Source organism: Marmota monax, unplaced genomic scaffold (assembly GCF_021218885.2).
Source record: "Marmota monax isolate L192 unplaced genomic scaffold, Marmota_monax_Labrador192_F-V1.1 WCK01_AAM20220418_F8-fsc00011, whole genome shotgun sequence".
Lineage (NCBI taxonomy): Eukaryota > Metazoa > Chordata > Mammalia > Rodentia > Sciuridae > Marmota > Marmota monax.
In genome coordinates, this window is record NW_026693082.1 from 5391440 (window position 1) to 5402847 (window position 11408).

The following is an 11408-nucleotide window of genomic DNA, read 5'->3' on the forward strand; positions in this document are numbered from 1 at the left end:
CAGTGAAGGTGCATTCACCAGGAAAGGTCTGGGGCACTTGGTACTGCGGTGACCGGCCCAGGGAGTAAGCAGGGCCTGCAGGTAGTCACCAGCTTCAAAAAACTGCAAGGGCTGGGTGTGTTTAAGGAGGTGGGCTGTCACCGCTCAGCACTGTACTGAGCTTCCCCTCACCTGATCCTCCAATCTTTATGGTGCACAGCAGGAAGAGTCTCTGACTGTGCTCCAGGGCTCCATCCCTGCTCTGGATTGGCCACGTCCCTCAAATTCATGTAATGGAAGCCTGATCCCCATGCAGTGGTGCTGGGAGATGGGACTGGTGAGAAGTGACTGGGTCCCTGTGAATGCAGTAATATCACGATGGTGGAGTGAGTTCCTTAGGTAGACAGCAGGTGGTTAGGAAAACAAGTCCTCCCCCCTCCCTTCATCTTGCACATGCTCTCTTGTCCTTTCACCTTCTGCCATGTTATGACCCAGCATGAAGACTCTTGAGGTACCGCAGCTGAGCTCTTGGTCCTATCCTCCAGAACCATGAGCTAAATCAACTTCTTTTCTTTATAAGTTACCTACTCCATGGTATTCTGTTATAGCAACAAAAAGCGGACTTAGACACTTGCCAGCACAAGGAAAGCCGACGTTAGGCCCCAAGAAAAGGAAAACTCCTTAGAGGCAACCTCTGCCCAACCTTCTATCATCTAGGCTGTGGGGACAAAACAACTAGGGACAGTTGGCCACCCCGTAGGAAATGGCCCAATACTGTTATGGAGCGTACCTTAGAACCACTGAGCCCTTTCCCTGTGACCCTGAAACCCACTTCCCTTTTTACTTTGTTGTCAAACTAAGAAGCCACAACTTCCTACCCTTGCCAATCCCACCCCAACCAAAACAAGACTTGGGTGTCAAGTGGCAGTAAGCCCCTCTTTGGCAGCTTCAGCTTTTAACCTAAAGAAATGGAAAAGGGCCAACCATGAAGAGAACTTCCTAGCACTTCTGTGGGGGATTTATTTGTCAACAGGGCAGCTGTAGTAGGTTTAGAAATCAATGAACCACAGGACAGCACCCTGAGGTATTATTCCACCACACCACCTCTTAAACACCGATTCTCCCTGCACACCACGGGAACACGTGTAGATGTTAGATTTGAGATGGAGCTTCCGACTCTCAGCAGCCTGGGGTTGTCAAATCTTCTCATTTTGGCAGCAGGGAGCAGGGACGACATGACAACTTATGAGTGTATCGAGTTAGGTAGTAGTAAAAATAGCAACTGAAGCAAAAAACATTCTTAATATGCTCTTGAAACCTTTTGAAAAGAAAATATCTGAGGAACCAAGCAGTATCAGATGGGGTTTTTACTTGCTGGGGAGAAACAGAAAAAGAATACATATTCATGCTGGACCCCACATGTCCCATCGATATACCTCCTGGTCATCCATCTCCCTTGTCTCCAGAGTAAAGGCCTTGTAAAATGTCATAGAGACCAACAGTCCCAGTTTTACCGAGGATGTCCTTAACAGTGCAGCAGAAATTTCTTGGTGCTTTGCAAGAGTCCCACTAAACCTCCAAGCTTAACTTCCTTTGTAGAAGTATAAGAATTGGGGGATTTAAAAAATTCTGTTGGAGAGTAATTCTGCAGAGGGACATTATCCTACGGCCTAGGGAAGTACCCTAATGAGATTTAGAGACTTGGGTTAACCAGAGATAATAACTCCTCAAGTACCCACTTCAGAGAGGATATAGGAATTCCAAGACTCTTGCTAATGAAAGGCCTCTGTAACATCCTGAGGGATAAAGGTGTGCTGATTATGTCCATCGTGAAATACAAGTCTGGGAGAATTCTGTGCACCTTCCTACCTACTGATGTAGGACCCAAGAGGCTAGACTGACAAGAGGAGAAACTTAATTATGGAAAGGGTCTTTTGGGGGTGGGGGTACCTGGTCTGCTTCACCACTGCACATCTACCTACCTGCCCTCTGCCAGTTCAATCTGTGTAAAAGCTGAACCATGTTGCCTTCCGCCTCCCAAATACTAAATTGTATTACAGCATGAGTTAGAAAGTCAGAGGTTTGAATCTCAGTATGGCTGGCCATGGTCAAGTCCCTCAGTCTACCCACATCAATCTGCTCATGTGTAAAATGGGAATAAAGCAGACAACACAGGACCGTTAGAAGGATTGGATGCAACAAGTTGCTCTTTGCCACTTAAACTACTATTTATTGTGGGCCTGCCTCCTGGGAAAACAAGCATTTTGCGCTCTGCATAATCACATCCCCTCGCCACTGAGCTGGCTGGGGTGCTGGATTTAGGCAGAAATACCTCCCACTTGTCCTCCCTGGATCTGGGTTGTGCGTGCTACTTATCTTTTACCTTTATCAAAGGTAAAGACACCTGATCTTTACACCCACTCACCACTGAGCACCCAAACGGGAAATTCTGCTCTGAACCAACCACCTTCCATCCACCTGCCCATCAGCGCGAACCTGTTCTCTCACTTCTCCCTCTCAGTCCTTTTTGCGCCCTCGTTTCTCCGATCCAAAATAAAACGCATTGCTGCCCTTTCTATCTGTGCTAAATTTCAAGAGCAGAAGAGTCCTCCAAATGAGACGAGCCAAGGGCGCTGCCGGCAGAGTTCGGGGCTGGAGTTTCAGGTCCCCCTCCGAAGCACGCAGACGGGAAGGGGAGCCAGAGCTGGAGCCTCCGCAGGGAAGAGGGGCGCAGCCTCGCCGGGATGGGAAGTGCCCGCCGGGGGAGCCTTGGGCTAACTTTTCGGTCGGAATTCTGGACCAAGAGCCTCGCAACCCCAATCCACCCAATTCTATGTACTCGGGAACCAGGGAGCTGCCTGCAACCCGGAGGGCAGGAGGAGGGAGGGAAGGCCGGGGAGAGCGGGGTGGGACGGGAAGGTAGGGAACCGGGTGGTCAGAGGGAGGGAGGTGGAAAGAAGTGGGGGAAGGAGAGGGGAAGAAGTGAAGTGGGGTAGGAAATAGTAAGAAGTGAAGTGGGGGGGAGGAGGAGGGAAGAAGTGAAGTGGGGGGGGAGGTGGGAAGAAGTGAAGTGGGGGGGGAGGTGGGAAGTAGGGGTGGGGGTGGGGAAGTAGGGAAAGAGGAGGCGGGAAGGAGGGAAGGGAGGAGGCGGGAGGTAGCGGCGGGGGATGGAGGAGGAGGGGGATGGGAGGAGGTGGGGAGGGGAGTGGGAAGGTAGGAGGTGGGGCGGTGGGGGAGGGGCGTTGGGGGAGGGGTGGAGCGAGCTGGGCTCGGCGCCCTTAGCGCGGGTGGGCGTCGCAGCGAGTCCTCCACTCTGGAGCCCAGGAGAGGCGGGCGGGTGCGGAGCGGAGCGCCGTGCTGCAGGGAGGCGTCCTTGGGTTTCGCGGCGCTCTCCTGAAACAGCTGAATAAATAAATAACCGGTGCGGCCACCCCGCCCCCCGCGGTGCCGGTGACGGTGGCGGTGGCGGCGGCGGCCGTGGCGCTCGGAAAGCCCGGCTCGGGGCCGCCTCCCCGCGACGCGGGCCGCCGCGCAGCTCCGGGAACTGGGTTCCGTCCGACTTCCGGGAGAGGGGAGGCTTCTCTTCTGCAAAGTCCTGCAGCCCTCCGGGGCTCTTCGGTTTTTACAGTGGAAAACTACGATTTTAAAACATAGACGTGAAAATAAATGAGATTAGGACCTGCCGGCTTCACTTCCTGGAGGCTTGTTTGTTGTGTCTTGAAACTGGGAACCTTTGCGGGCCGCCCTTGTAAGTGCCTTTTACTCGGTTCACACCAGTGCTTGTGCGTCTCTGCTGCGTGTAGCATCGGTCAATTGGCAACATCGCATTAATTTTTGTCTGATGATGATTTCTGCTTTGGTCGGTTAACACTACCTCTCTCGATGACATAAAATAAATGCAAAAAAAATAGAGAGAGAGGCATGAAGGGAGAGAGATCTTTTTAACCCTGCTATAAAATAGTTAAAATGCCTCCTAACGCGATGCCAATATCGAAGAGTGGAGTATTATTCAGACTGTAGAGATATTTTTAAAAAATACTAGCTCAGTAGCCATTCGACCGTAGAGCAACATGATAAAATTGTTAATAGCAATGACAAAATCCCTATGGCTTATTCTAAATTTATTTTAGAATGCTTATAAGTATGTCGAAGATAGTAAATCACGTATGTGATGTGTTTAATCTCTGAGCATGTGAGAGAGAAGCATACAAGTAGACACAATTTCTGATCTGAAGTTCAACCTAGAAAATCCCCAAATACAATTATAAAGCAGATGCCCCTTAGGGTGTCTGGTAAAAATGAAAGTTTCTTTCGCAGAGAGTTTACTTCATTTTCTTTCAAAATAAACTTAAAGGCCAAGGAATTATTCCAAAACCAGAATGAGGCAACCCTACGGTGGTAAGATAAATTAATAGAAACAATTCAACTCAACAAAAATTGGCCTTCAGGCTACATCTGAGGAGCCATATAAAACTTTAAAATGATGCATTGCATGTTTAGTAGTGACAGGGAGGTACCTTTATCTAAACAGGTTGCACAGACCGACTGAGGGCAACCATTTCCACTACACTATTTCTCAGTTTCCTTATGTAACTAAGGCTCTGGAATTTGAATATTCTGAATCAGAGGTTGCTTGCTGGAGCTCCTTGGGCCTGAAATTTTCGATCAGACCTGTATGGGCTCTGGGTATATTTTAAACTTCTGCATTAGTTATGGATATTTCAACACTGAAATGTTTCATATGGAAAGCTGGACTTTGGTTTTCCCTTTGAAATAGAAAAAGATCTGGTCACTCTGGGTGGGAGCCATGGCTGGATCACAGAAGCAGTGTTAGATGTGGAGGTAGCCAACTGCACTTTCCCTGCTGTCCCCTAACCCCTTGGCCCTTACCCTGTTAAGATTCTCCCCCAGGCTTGTGAGCTTTCAAGTTCTGGCCCAGATAGCCCTTCACCAATGCTCAGCCTCTCTACTAGGATACTGAAGTCATAGATGACTTATTCACACTAGGGTCTAGACCTAATTAATGCACATATGTTACCTTAAATCCTTGATCAAATCTTGACTTCTAGAAGTTCATTTAGGCAGATTCAACTGATCAGAAGCTATTTCCTGAAGATCCGTACCACTACACAACATCCTGGTTCCCTCCTCCTGGTGAGGCTTAGGAGGATGGGTGTCCTCTGGAATTAAACTCAGCACTGGTCCTGGACTGGCCATGGTCATTCAAGTGATTGAAGTGGAAAATGAGGAAGGATGGCCCAGGTGATTCCCTGGCCGGTTCTGGCCAGCATGCTGCTCCTGCAATTCTATCTGATGCCTTCCTTGGATCCCAAATGCCTACTCACCAGTTGAGAAACATTTATTGAGCACCTACTAAAAGTACCCTGAAGTGAACAATGGCTTTCAGGAAGGTGAAGTGGTTCCTGAACCTAGGAAGCTCAGGAAACGGAATTGCAAGCCCAGGGTTTGGCATTTGGGTTCTAGATGCCTTTTTCACCACCCATCATCGGACACCATCCCTGTCATCTTCACAAAGATTCCACCAGGGCCCCCTCTCCTGCCGCCCAGCAGTTTGCCCTCTGTGTCATGGCGGAGTTTTGAATTTAACAGTCACTTCTGCATTTCGTGTGGACGCTTCGCGTAGTACCCTAGCTTAGGTGCTCCTTAGATAATCCTGGAGTTTAATTTCCTTGTTATGCACCCATCCTCTGAAACTCAGCTTCTGTTCGTTCACGCATTGAATAGGGTGCAGCATCTTCTAGAAACCAGACACTGTTCCAGAAGCTATGGATACAGCAGTGGACAAAACAAATCCCCACCCACATGGATCTGCTGGTTGGGGATGGCAGAGCCACCAAATAAACTCTTTGGAATTCTTATCTGTTCAGTTGTTACCTGTATCCTGACATCTGCGGCAACCTTGTTTGCTGTGACTCCTTCTCCATTTCTTTCAGGATGGACCTGTTTCCTAGCTCCAGTCTTCACAGCCTTTACTTGGATGGTGATTTTATCTGTAGCCGGAGAGCTTGCTGTTTGTCCTGTTGCATTTCAGGTTCTGAAGGGTTTTTGCTTTTTTTTCTTTTACAGTGCTGGGCAGGCCCAGGGCCTGGCACATGAAACATGAGTGCTGTACCACTGAGTACCCCCAGGCGTCTGTTGTGTTTTGAATCAGAGCATCCCCATCTCTTAACCAACATCAAGCATTCATTTACAAAAACCAGGAGCTTCCATAATAAGCTAACTTTTAAAAAGGCAACTTGTATATTCTGTACATACCGAATCTTGTCCGAGAAGGTTTGTTGAAGCCACATGACCCAGCCTTACTGTTTATTTTGTTGTTATAATATTGCCTTTCTTTTGAAGTTTCCTAGCTATTATGCCAAACATAAAAATAACTGACTGCTTTACATTCATATTCCATAACTTATTTTGAGCAGTACTATGAATAATGTATTAGTAAAATGTAATCTTATCTTTAAATATGTGATTTTTTTAAAAATAAATTTTGCTGCATCCTTATTGAACCCTTTGGATTTTTCTGGATCCAATACTTGTTCTAGAGAAATGAAAAAAAAAAGAGGGGGTTTTAGTACATCAAATATTCCATAAAGCAAGTTATTCCTGAAAATTCAGGTAAAGAGATACAATTTTCATTTCTACTATGAAAATGGTCCAAGAAGTGTTATGTCTGTTCCTTTGCATTTAAATATTTGATCCCTATCTATTATCATCTTTGGCTTACAGTGGCATGCATTTCTCAAGTCTACATGACTTCCCATTAGAACTTGAACTGGATTAATAGGAATTCTTTGGGGAAAAAAATTGAAGCACCAAGGATCTCACTTTATGCTGTGCAATGCAAAGCCAGCATTCTAATCTGGACAGAATATCAGTCTTCAGTCAGGCAACAGGTAAGTTTACAAATAGAATTATAATGCATTGGACCATGGATGATCACACTACCAATGGGCAAGCTACTATGCTTAGGACAAGTTCAAACAACTGTGTCAGAACTTAATTTGAGTCTGTACATGTGCAGCCACTGCATGTTATCATTAACAGATGGAATTATCCACCCAACCAGTTGGAGTTTTAGGACCATAAAATCTGGCCACCTTGATAGGATATAGATTCAGAAATGTTACATTCCTTGCCATAGCTTTTTCTCTTTGGTGGAGAAGAGGTGGGGTAAGGGTGAAAATTTTGAGCCTGAGCCTCTACAGAACCGCAGTCATTGGGTGAAGAGAATTGGGGGGAAATCTGCTTTTGTTAACATATGTTTCCTTCCACTGAATTGACATGTAGAGATGGACATGCCTGGAATGACCAACATAACTTGGGATGTCTTCATTCTAGGCTGAAGGTGGACACAGCAGAAGGGGAGGTGATTTAAGGATCTCTTAGGGCATTGGTAAAAGGGAACAAAACAAATGTAAATTTCACATACTGAAAAAGTAGCTTCACCAAGGAGTTTTTTTGCTAGACTCCTCTGCATCTTTTATCAGGTCTGGGACCAGCCTCAATGCTATCTTTATATCCCAACCAAGCCTCTCCAGTAAGGTCTTCAACAAGCAAGCTGCGATTCAGCACTTCCCTGCTTTACTAATTGCCCCTAAGATCTCTCCTATGGTAAATCTATGTATAGATTTGTTCACTCTCCTGCTTTTATGAAATTATTTTAAAAATTGAGTTGTTAAAGTTTGTGTTTAGCTGGGTATGGTGGTGCATGACTATCATCCAGAGATTAGGGAGAGTAGGGGAGGAAGATTTCAAGTTCAAGACCAACCTCAGCAACTTAACAAGGCCCTCAGCAACTAAGCAAGATCCTGTCTAAAAATAAAAAATAGAAAGAACTGGTGATGTAGCTTGGTAGTAAAGGACCCCTGGGGTCAATCCCTGGTACCAAAAATTTTAAATTAAAAAAAAAATTTTGTTTAGATACATTTACTTTGAACAAGAACTTGAAGGAATCAAAAAGCCCAAGCTTGAGTCAGGGATATGGCTCAGTGGTACAGTACGTGCTTAGCATATGGAAAACCCTGGGTTCAATCCCCAGCATAAAAAAAAAAAGCCAAAGCTCATGCTTTTCAAGAACCAGAACCAGTATCTGTAACTTTTCATATCTAAATATATAGAAGTTGGGGAATTAGGGATTTAGCTCAGTAGTAGAATTTTTTAAATTATTTTAAGAAATTTTTTCCTGGGGCTTGAACCCAGGACTTTACACACAGGACTACTACTGAGCTACAACCCTCTTTCTTCTTCTTCTTTTTTTAATGTTTATTTCTTAGTTTTAGGTGGACACAATATCTTCATTTTACATTTATGTGGTGCTGAGGATCGAACCCAGTGCCTTGTGCATGCTAGGCGAGCGCTCTACCACTGAGCCCCAACCTCAGCGCCCCCTCTTTCCTCGTGACTTCTCCTTTTTACTTCCAGTGAGAGTAGCTTTTGTGGTTATCTGGGATAGAGGAAACCCACACATCTCAGTGAGCAGTGATAAGTCCACCACGTTGCCAAGAGTTTTAGGGATTTTCTCCTCTAGTCATTGTCATGGCCAATGTCTTCCTGGAAGATATGTTATCATTTCATTAGAATATTAGGTGCTTCAGAGTTAAATGGTCAATTTGTGATTACTAAACTTTCCACTGTCTTGGGATTTAATTTGCCCTACCAAGTGCCAGGAGAAAGCTCTAGAGGACTCCATGCACTAATACGCAGGACATGAATGACACAGGCTGGCTGGGGGCCGTGAGTCACACCTCCTGTGCATCTGGGGAATGTGTATGAGTTGCTTTATTTTGGTTTTGGAGGTTGGGGACTGCTGGAGAGGGTAGATTTCTAAACTACCCAAAAGAACACAATCAGAAAACTCACAGAAGGTTCAAGGTAGAGACATCCAGCTGGCTGGACAGAGGTAGGGATAGCTGAAGACCTAGAACTGCTCAACAAGCAAAGGAGAAAGTGAGACCAAAGAGAATCTGTGTGCGCTGGCAGCAGTAGAAGAACCTCAGGACCTTCCAGCCAACATTTAAGATTATTTTATTGGTTCAGAGAAAATATGAATTTAACATAGCTGAACATAGAGAGGGAAGGCTTTTAGTTTCCAACCAATAGTTGCTATGAATTGATGAACAATAGAAATGCCCAGAGGTACAAGAGAGCCAGCTTAAAATTGCCTGCTGTCCTCCCTTCATTATCTAACATTTTTCTACAATACAAACTTCTAGGTAAAAACTGAAAAAGAGCCGGGCACATTTGTGCATGCCTGTAATTCCAGCGGCTCAGGAGGCTGAGACGGGAGATGGTGAGTTCAAAGCCAGCCTCAGCAAAAGCAAGGCGCTAAGCAACTCAGTGAGATCCTGCCTCTAAATAAAGTAGAAAATAGGGCTGGGGATGTGGTTCAGTGGTCGAGTGTCCAGAGGTACCGGAGTTCAATATCTGGTACCTCCCCCCACCCCACCCCCCCAAAAAAAAACCAAAACACTGAAAAAGACATTTGGAAAGTCACATTTATAAGAAAATTTAGAAATACTAACTGGGCTAGGTGTGGGTCTTGCCCCTCGAGGATGTTTTTCTCCCAGGGACACTGGTTGGGGCAGAGAACTGAGTAGTCAGGAGGATACAGACCTGAAATCAACTCCAGAAGGTTCAGTAGCTTCCAAATAGATTTTTCCATCTCAATAGAAACCAGTTATACATTTACCAGGAGGGAAATTTTCTACAAGCTGTTTCTGAATATATTTTCATTTTCACTTTATGGACTCAGTCCTGAGTGAAAACTAAGTGAGATCCCCCTTTGTCTAGATGTCAATCATTTAGGAACAGCCCCAGAGACTTCCAAAGTGAGTAAATATCTCCTGCTGTTTAAATAGCCAACCTTCCAGCTGATTAAGAAACTGCCCCAGCAGGTATTCTGAGTCACCCTGTGGTTCTGGACACGTTACTTGACCTCTCTGGAGACTTACATGCACTTAATGTTTTTCCTCCCACAGACTCATGACGCTGCCTTAAGGACAGAAAATTCACTAATGTTGAAAAGTCTGGTGCAAATTTTTTAAATGCTGCAGGAAAAATAGGTAAAAACACCAAACTTCTTCTTTTGTAAAATTTAACTGCTGTGCGAAAGACACAGGACATGCAGTCTTCTTGACTCAGGCACACAAATATCTGTCTATCCTTGGAAACCAAAGATGGGGCAACACCATGGGCAATTTTAAGAAAGGAAACGCAGTGTCCTTTTTAAACCTGTGAGGCAAGTCCAGTTCTTTTCTGACGTCTCCGGAAAATGTGGTCCAGAATGTTTTATTGCTGGTGCTGACAGAATGGTTCCTTAGTGTTCAAATCTCAGAAACACATCTTCTGATGCTGTTTTGCCTTTCTAAAAAGAAGCAGTACTGAGCTTTCTTACAGGAAGTTTTGGTTACTGGCATAATTATAGGTTTCTGGAAGGTTCCTTGGATGTATCTTTGGTCCATTCCCAACTGTTGCTTCTTCAAATATATGCATTTCATGTCCCTGCATGATCTCTACAGTACTGAACATGGGCCTTACAGTACACACACGTACTGAAAAGCCTTTGCCTGCGTGTGGACCATGTGCACAAAATAGCGTCATGATACATGGCTGCCTGAGAGCCATCTTTCCAGCAACGTGTTCCCTGTTTGCATGTCGCATCACTTACTGGATAAAGTTAGTCACAAGCCAGGCTGGGATTGTAATAGGCAGGCAAAGACCATTGGAAGGAAATGGTCTAAAAGCCGAGCATGCAAACTTAAGTGTTCATTTTTTTTTTTTTCTTCTTGGTGGGCACACCATCCAACACACAATCTCACAAAACCCATTTGGAAATAGCATTTGTCACAGCTATGTCCAGGAGAGGTGAAGTGCTACAGGCCACTGGTGGACTGGCCTCAGAAGTGAGCAAAAGAAATAGACTAGTATTCTGGAATGGTATAGAATTCTGAAGAAATAGTGAGGTACAGGGATATACCCCAAGTTACCCACTAAAGCTGAAAGGATACCCCTTAATACATGGGAATATGCTTTGCAGTGGCCACCAGAAAAGGATGAAAATTTTTTCAAAAAGCTGTTAATTTTTTTTTTTTTTTTAGATTCACTAAATAACTGCCAGACCATCAAGTGTGAGACCACTTTAGAAAACAAAATGCCTATCCCCATATTAAGGTACTATCCTATGGAAAGCTTAGAGAATCAGAAATTTAGTTTGAGCTGGGTGTGGCGGCACGTGCCTGTAATCCCAGTAGCTTGGGAAGCTGAGGCAATAGGATTGAGAGTTCAAAGCCAGCATCAGCAACTTGGTAAGGCACTTAGCAACTTAGGGAGACCCTGTCTCTAAGTAAAATATAAAAAAGAGGGGTGTGGCTCAGGGGTTAAGGCCCTCTGGATTCAATCCCCCCCTTCCAAAA

The 11408-nt window shown here is 45.1% G+C and overlaps 1 long non-coding RNA gene across 3 annotated transcripts; it reads left to right on the forward strand.

Moving 5' to 3' along the window:
- The first annotated feature begins 3237 nt into the window (after window positions 1-3237).
- On the forward strand, window positions 3238-10330 carry LOC124099142 (uncharacterized). Of its 3 annotated transcripts, XR_009227735.1 has the most exons (4): window positions 3238-3727; window positions 6724-6890; window positions 9210-9286; window positions 9975-10330. It is a non-coding gene; the product is annotated as an uncharacterized LOC124099142 (long non-coding RNA). The 3 variants fall into 3 exon arrangements; XR_006853833.1 differs by lacking the exons at window positions 6724-6890; window positions 9210-9286; window positions 9975-10330 and adding an exon at window positions 5049-6503; XR_006853834.1 differs by lacking the exons at window positions 6724-6890; window positions 9210-9286; window positions 9975-10330 and adding an exon at window positions 5061-6503.
- The last annotated feature ends 1078 nt before the right edge of the window (window positions 10331-11408 follow it).